Source organism: Camellia sinensis, chromosome 3, assembly GCF_055761805.1.
Source record: "Camellia sinensis isolate YWXY chromosome 3, ASM5576180v1, whole genome shotgun sequence".
Taxonomy (NCBI): Eukaryota; Viridiplantae; Streptophyta; class Magnoliopsida; order Ericales; family Theaceae; genus Camellia; species Camellia sinensis.
The window spans coordinates 136961490-136970820 of NC_138963.1; positions in this window are offsets into that span (position 1 = coordinate 136961490).

The window sequence follows — 9331 nt, forward strand, 5'->3', positions numbered from 1 at the left end:
GATAAACACTGTTCTGGGTGGGAAGCCACTAGCTGTCCATTTTTGAAGATATTTGTCACATTTTCTGCTCGAATTCTATAAAACTGAAGCTCTGCAATTGTTTTGAGGGTTGAACAAAATATCTAGAAGAGAGATATACACCTTGAGAGCCTTGACTCTTCTTTCTTTCATTGCAAGGCATCCTTTGAGCTAACCTAGTTTGCTTACACCACCACTACACACCTTATACAACCTTGTTTGATCATCCTAAAGCCTTGGTTGATCTTGAGGAAGTGTAATTCAAGCTTAAGAGTGCATTGAAATTGAGTTGGAAACTCTAAGAGTAAGCTTGCTTCTTGAAAGGTATAAGCTTGCTTTCTCTTTCCTTGCTTTCATTTTTGTTCTTTACTCCATCATTCTTGCTGTTTTGGTTGTTTTTGAGCTTATTTGAAGTGTTGGAGTTGAGTTGGAAGGGTTACCAAAAGGGTAGAAAGAGCTTGCTCTTCCTACAACTTTATTTCATAACCTAAACTCTTCTCCTTTTCACTCTCTTTCTTTAGTATTCAAACTAATTTTCAGAGGTTTTACGAGGGCTAAAAATCATGCTTTGAAGCTCAAAAAATAGAGGGATTAGCCACCCCTCCTTATTCTTATCATTTAGCCTTCAATTCTTATATTTGTTGCCTAGCTTTTGTCCTTTTTTCATGCATGTTTTATCTCTGGTTTGCATGCGTTTGGGACTATTTTGAGGTTGCCTAAGCCTTTCTATTTGGTTCACACCTTGTTAGGCACCATTGAGGTTACATAGTTAACACACCTCTTGCTTAACATGCTTTCTTGGATCATTTCACATGCTTTGAGGTTGATCTTTCACTAATCAATTAATGAATCCACATCTTTCATTTATGAGAATGGTTTCAACCAATTGAGGTTACCCAAGGCATGTAAAAGAGACCTACAGTTAATGGCTAAATCTCTTTGGAGATTCATCGTCAATGGTGTAGTCTCCTTCTCATGTTTTAGAGAGACCTCTTGTTTGACATCACTTCTTGGACTAGAGGGCTTTGAACATCATGTTCGGACAAATGGACTAATGAATGGCTAGGCTTAAAACAATTGGTTTAAAATTTGGATCAACCCACTTAAAGAAAATGGCTTGAATAGCTTGAGCTTGGCCGGACGTTATGCCATGTTCCTTTGTGTCAAGGGTCATCAAGCATTAATTCATAGTGTTTTTGACGTCCTTGAAGCGTCTCAACTTCCTCTTTCTTGAGTTCATTCCATGACAAAAAAGGGAGGGGTGGTCCATTTGCATTGCATACATTGATTTTTGGTCCAAGATGATATCCGAGATCATCAAGTGATCACATCACTCATTGATGGTTTTGGAGTCAATCCCAACCTTCTCTTGAGGCTTTCCTATGACAGAGATGGAAAGAAGGACAAATAGAACTTGAAAATACTCTATCTGTATTGATTTTACCCTAGAGCACAAAAACAGAGTTTGCACCAAATCAATGCACAACCAACCCTCTGTGGTCCCAGCTGGCCATCAGTAATGCACGGCCAGCCCTTTGTGTGTGGCCAACAGTGCAGTTCTACAGAAACAGAGGTAGTGGCTGAAGGTGAAACAAAGACAGTCTAGGGCAGACAGAGCAGCTTTTAGGCAATGTGCATGCAACCTCCATCCATCTTCCTTGGTGCTCACATCGAAGGCGTTTGATTGCTTTAGTTGATTCATTAGTATAATGAATTTTGTTGTAATTTGCATAGTTAATTAGTGGTAACTAATTCATGCAAACGTTGTAATTATTTAAGTAGAATGGTTAGTTAATTACTTTATGTCGTAATTAATTAGCTTAATTGCTTTGTAATTAATTAGTGAAGTATTTAGCTAATTCGATTGATTTGTAATATTTAATTAGCTTAGAATAGTTGGTTAAATTGTGTTGTAATGGTTAGCTTAATTAGCGTAGCTAGTTAGTTAGCTCATTCATTCAGACCCTCCTTCGCGAGGGCATAATGTTGTAATAAGTGTGCGTGCGTGTGTGTATGTCTTCTAACCCCACGTCTTTCTCCCTTTTATTTAATCGCTTTTGATGGTAGGATTAGGGACATTTTCAGTTAGCATACCTCATGCTCACATGTTTGCATCCATTCATTCGTATTGCATGCACCGAGGCTCAACGCATCATTCAAACTGCATTGTAATTTCAATACTTTTTTGAATACGTGTTTAATCGCATGTTGTTCAAATCGATCCATGTGCCATATTAGTAGCCGAGCCTATTAATTGCATTATTGCATGCGTTGCATTAGACATCTTGTATAGTTAGGATTATGCATTTTTCTAACTAGTTTTTGTTTTGGCTCGGACTGCTCGGTGAGCTTTTACGCTTTAGCATATTTGCATGAGTGTGATTGCCATATTGCCATGATTAAGCATGCTTGTCATGAGGCTATGTGTTTACTTGCTAAATTGCATGAATGCCTGTGGATGAAGGCTTGTTGTTTGAATTGGAATAATTTAACGAATGTATGTTTTAAGCCCACTTTGTTGAGTGGCAAATCATGTTTTAAGCCCGCTATGTTTGGTGGCAAATCCGCATCTTTAAGCCCACTTGAGGGTGGCAACTTCAAACCATTTTCGAAAACAAACATGAGTTGAATTTGTTCCAAATTGAGCAAACTAGTCTATATTTGCTTGTGCGCCTCACATAGTAAGGTTAGATTAATAACCAAAACAAGAACACATAATGTTTATAAAACATCATATCATAATTAGTAGAGACCAATCTTTGATCGGGCGAGTGGGGGTGCTCATTTTACGACCTTCTCCTCTCGTACCCAAGTTCCCGAGCCAAGGCAACTTTGGTGATGACGGACACGTGGCCTTTGGCACAAGTTAGGGTTTCCTAAATTTCTTCCAAAAATAAAATATTTAGGTAGTGACTCTGTATTTAGCAAAGCAATCTAATAATGGCATTATTTGATTTAAAATCGATTTTCCAAAAAAGTTTGCCAGATTTGGACTCCTTGGTGATTATCAGTTTCACATTACACTTTTGAGACTAGATTCAGAACCGCGGGAGTCCGAACTGTGAGGCCTTTCTTTTCAAACCCTTTCCGAAATGCGGGGTGCGAAAAATGGCAAGTCCACAACAGCCTTCATTAATTTTATCATATCTTTTTATGTACGTAGAATTTAAATGAGACACCAGCACCATTGGAAACTAGACTTCTAGGGCTTGAATTTAGACTCAAGAATCACTTAAAACCGAGTCTGGATGAGAGAGATATGCTCAATTGAAGTTGCAAGGTATAAGCTAAAACAGGGCTGGCCGCACATGCTCCCATCTTGGACGCCGGTGCGGTGGTTGGGCCGCTTGAGCGGTGGACTTGGATGTTTGAGCAGTGGGTCAAGACAAGAAAAATGCATTCTGCATGCTTGTGCACCCAAGAAAGGCCGCTTGAGCACCCAGCAAGCAGAAACAAAACTTGGGGCTGTTCTTCGAGTTCTAAAGCTTCTTAACTTGATTTTCTTCAGTTTCAAGTCCCAAAGCATGATGTCTAAGGTCCAAATGTATAGATAAAGAATGCATAACTCATGGAAAAATAGTTTAATACATTAAATTCAAAGTTTTATGAAATAATTCATAGATTTTTGTTTAGAAATTCAACATTTCTTCTCTTTATTACAATCCTCCATTTTCATCTTTTTTAAAACATGGATTAAACTCTCAAAAATCATCAAAACTAAAGGGAAACATGAAATTATTACTTTATATGCTTCAAAAACATCAAGAGCAAGATCAAATCAATCAAACCTAGAGGTTTCATGCTTGTTCTTTCTCCTTTCCATTTCTAGTTCGTTTTACTTCCAATTTATTCCTACTATAAGATTTAGGATTGAATTTTTACCTTGAAACGCTTCTAGGTCGAATTTCTATAGAGATTCTTGAGTTTCTCCATTCCCCCCCCTCCCCCTTTTCCTTCTTTTGTTCCCTTTATTCTCTTCTCTCTCATTTTTCTTGAGTTCTCTAGCAACTTCACCTTTTTGTTTGGTTAGGACTTAAAGGTTTCATCATATGTGGCTAGGGCAAAGGTTGAAACATTCCTAAACCTCTTGCTTATTTAAGCTTAGCTAATTTAAGTTATGTCTAGCCAATCAAGCTTATTTCCAATTTCACTTAAGATTCCCTTATCATATTGATTAATACTAATCCTACTTAGTAAAATAACATTTAGCATGAAAAGGTTAAATTTATTAGACTAAAGTCTTTAAGCTCCTCACTTAAGGTTTAGGCATAACCAATGGTTTTCAAATCAAGCTCTAAACTACTCCCTAACTCAAAACATATAACAAATAATTCTAAGACACAACAAACAAGTTCCTAACTTAGTTTTTCCATACTCCTACTTCTTTTCTTTTGATACTACAAGTCTCAAATCATATAAACATATGACAGAAAACATTAATGCATGAGCAAGTTAATATTCATGATGAATAAAAATGTGTGGTTGTCACAGAATGCCTACTTTGTAACCCCATAACTAACGACCTGTGATGCATATTGGTACCTCTACATATGTCATAACATCATCAAAATCGACTGTTTAGACATTAATAATGTTTTGGCAAGGAGGGGTTCTTGTTTGTAGGTTGTCACTTAAAAAAGCATTTTCTCTTTGGGCCACAAATTCCAGAGGCATGGGTGCCACCAAGAAGTGAGGGTATCTTATGCTTGAGGTCATGCCTACCACTCTTGTTGGTTCGAGAAATCTTTCTAGTGTACTATCGCCATTGATCCTCCACGATAGCAATTCCATATCCGTTGGGTTTGCTCATAGATACATCGGCCTACTGTAGACGTCCCCGAACGTCCCGGGAAAAATCCCATTTTGTTCATTGGGCTCACTACAGTTCGGACTCAGATCTCACGGTTCAAAATCTGATCTTGCAAAGTGTAATACGAGATTGATAAATCACCAAAGAGTCCAAATCTGACAAATCGTTTTGAAAAACTAATTTTTAGAAAGAAGTGCCAAACATGGATTGCTTTGCTAGATACAGAGTCGCCACCTAAATATTTTATTTTGGGAAATTTAGGAAACCCTGACTTGTGCCTAAGCACGTGTTCGTCATCACCAAAGTTGCCTCGGCTCGGGAACTTGGGTACGAGAGGGAAAGGTCATGCAATGAGCACCCCCGCTCGTCCGATCAAAGATCGGCCTTTACTAAACATGATATCTTGTTTTTGAAAATACATGCGTTCTTATTCCGGTTTATTAGCCTAGAATTACTACGTGATGCGCATAGCAAAACAAGCATAGACTAGATCGCCTAATTTGGAACAAAGCATTGCATATCCGTTTGTTTGGAAAATGGTTTGAAGTTTGCTACTCGCAAGTAAGCTAAAATGCAGATTTCAATGTATTGTCCCAATTTAAGTAATCCAACCTTCACCCACAGGCATTCAGGCAGTTATATAACATAAGCAGTTAGCCTCATGGTAAGCATGCTATCATGGCAGTCACTCACACACATGCAAGGATGCTAAAGCGTAAACACTTACTGAGTACTCCGAGCCAAACAGAAACTAGTTAGTAATCAATGCATAATCCTAGTTCATATTAAGATGGCTAATGCAACACATGCAAGAATCCAACTATGATAGGCTCGGCTATTCTAAGATGGCATATGAGATGTTACAGATAACATGTATTTAACTTGAAATTGAAATACAATGCAGTTAGTATGATGCGTCGAGCCCGGTGCATGCAAGATAGATGAATGGATGCAAACATGCAAAGCATAAGGATGCTAATTGAAACATGCCCTAAAACTAACCTTCATAAGCTGGTAAATAAAAGGGAGAAAGACGTGAGGTTAGAAGACATGCATCACACACACGCACACTTATTACAACAGTTGGCCCTCTCAACGGAGGGTCCGAATAAATAATACAACACAAACTAGCTAATCTAAGCTAATCTAATTAAGCTAGTTATTACACAACCAAAATGAATAATAAATTACAGCTAATTATTACACAACTCTAATTAATTAACAAACTAAGTAAGCAATTAAACTAGCATGCAAACTACATGAATGTGGACTGCCTCAACTCTGCCTTGAATGATAAAGGATGCATGCATGCTCGAGTCGCCTTGTCGAGAAATCCATCGCGATGCCTCGGCTTGCCTTTGTTTGTAATTGATTTCAGAAATTTGCACAAAGCTCCAGAGAGATGAAACTCCACCCCGGGAAACTGTGGGAAGGCTGCCGACCTACTTATACGCATGGGAGACCAACTACCGACCACCTTTTGTGGTGGAAACCAAAGAAGGTGGTCGGTCTGCTAGAAAACCTGGTCGGCCGACCAGTTTCTTCTCTTGGATTCTGTTTTTCTGCAACAAAGGGAAAGAGAGAGGCACGGCAAGGTATTTGCAACACATGTGTGCACGACCACTCTCCCTGTCATTGCATAAGCTCTAGGGAGTCTAGTCCTCGACCCTCGGGCCACCGGTTGCGCATCTCAATGCATGATGCCCGAGGAGTCGAATTGCACGACTCAAGGTGAAATGAATGCACATACAAGCACCTAAAGCCAACAACTCCGTCATGGGTAGTCAAGAGTGTCGGCGATCGGGAATCAAGGCATGTTTCGTCACTTTGAGTACGAAACATCCCTCGTTTCCCGTGTTCGGACTAACTCCTATTCTGAACGCGATGCAACAAACAATGGCATGCACAATGCGACTTTAAGTATGCAACCTAAATGCTATGCAACTAAGTGATGCAAACATGCAAAGGATGACATGCAAGCATGCAATTAGCATACACAATGCTACGAACTAACAATGGCATACTCAATGCACGTGGTACTTAGCATACACAATGCACCTAAGAACTAACATACACAATGAGATGAACAAAACATGCACAATGCAATGATCAATCATGCGACAATGTGGCATACTGTAGACGTCCCCGAACGCCCCGGGAGGGTGAGCTCCCGTTCCGCTCATTTGGGGTTCACTACAGCTCAGGACCCTCAAATTGTCACGGTTCTAAGTCTGAACCAAAGAGTCCAAATCCGGCAAATCGTTTTGAGAAAACAGATTTTTGAAAGAAGTACCAAACATGGACTGCTTTGCCAGATACAGAGTCGCCACCTAAATATTTTATTTTGGGGAAATTTAAGAAACCCTGACTCGTTTGCCTAAGGCCACGTGTCCGTCATCACCAAAGTTGCCTCGGCTCGGGAACTTGGGTACGATTGGGGAAGGTCACTTCGTGAGCACCCCCGCTCGCCCGATCAAAGATCGGCCTCTACTAACCATGATATCTATTTTTGAAAACATTGTATGTTCTTATTCCGGTTATTAGCCTAGGTTACTATGTGATGCGCACAGCATACAAGTATAGACTGGATCGCCTGAATTGGAACAAAACATTTCATGTTTGTTTGTTTGAAAATGGTTTGATGGTGCTACCCGCAGGTAGGCTAAGACGTGAATTTGCCACCCTCGGGTGGGCTTAGAAAAGATGGTTTTGCCACTATCTAGTGGGCTTAAAACAAACATTTGATGAATTGTCCCAATCCAAGTAACTCAACCTTCACCCACAGGCGTTCAGGCAGTTATATCACATAAGCATATAGCCTTATGGTAAGCATGCTATTCATGGCAGTCACTCACACGCATGCAAGGATGCTAAAGCATAAAACTCACCGAGTACTCCAAGCCAAAACAAGAACTCATTAGAAATCATGCATGAATCCTAAGTATACAGAAATGCCTAATGCAACACATGCAAAAATGCAAACTATAGTAGGCTCGGCTATTATAAACATGGCATATGGAATGCTACAGCTATCATGTATTCAACTTGGAAATTGAAAATACAATGCAGTTAGTATGATGCGCCGAGCCCAGTGCATGCAAAACAGATGAATGAATGCAAACATGCTATCATACTGTATGCTAATTGAAATATGCCCTAATCTAACCATCATAAGCAGGTAAATAAAAGGGAAGAAAGACGTGGGGTTGGAAGACATACATCGCACTCACTCACACTTATTACAGTTGTGCCCTCGCGCGGAGGGTCCAAATAAATATACAGTCCCGAATAAAAGAATAGTACAGTCCGAATGTTACAGTCCAAATAGTATACAAATTCCTAATTAATTAATCAAATTAACTAAGAAAGCTGTAAAACTGGCGTGCAAGCCAGGGACTGCCTTGCTTCTGATGAATGATGCATGTCTGGGCTGCCTTGCGCGGAAATCCACTGGGATGTCCCAATTAGCCTCTGTTTACACCTTTTCTTGAAATGCGTGCCAAACTCCAAAAAGTTGCTGATTCTTCATTTTGCTGCAACAGAGAGCAGGAAAGGGGCATGGCAATGTATTTTCACAGATATATGCATGCCTCGATCCTTGTGCCACCAATCACGCATATCGATGCATGATAGCCAAGGAATCGAAATGTGCAACTCAATATGGAATGAATGCACGTATAAACACAACAAAACCTAACTCCATCATGGGTAATCTGGAGTGTCGGTGACTTGGAATTGAGACACGTTCCATCATTAGGAGTACGAAATGCACCTCGTTTCCCGTGCCCGGGCTAACTCCTATCCCGAACACGATGCAATATGCATGACATGCGACTAAGATACAATCCTAACATACACAGTGTCATGTTCATGCAACTAAGATACAATCCTAACATACACAATGTCATGGAATGGCATACACATTGCACGAGGTAATACACACCCGGGCATACACAATGCTATGGGTGAAATGGCATATGCAATGCAATAATGGGCTTACACCTACATGAGAGAGCCTCAGCCACACTCACATAGGAGGCCATCAGATGAAAACAAGACAACTCGAAATGCGTGCACGTGTGCACGCAAACCGAGGACCGACTCTCAGGCACCGAAATGCCACTCTAATGAGACATGGCAAAGACATGGAATATGACATGCAAACATGCAAAAATCAGTAGCAAAATAAAGGGGAAAACAGCCCCGAAATAAGGCGAAATGACACCCGATGCACGGAATCTCTCCCGAAATGCAAAACTAGGTACATGAAATGACTTACAGCTATACAAAGCATGCATAATTGGTACATGAGATGAAAATACAGAAGCAAGGCAGCCTCAAAATAAGCATTTTTACAGTTCAAAGCATGGCCAAACAGCAAACACAAATAGGGCAAAAATAGCATGCAAAAATGGCCCTAAGTATGAGATAATGAAGCAACTCATAGCTGCTGACCCCAAACAGATTAGGGGCCTTCTAAAATATTGAAGAGGGGCCAAAAAT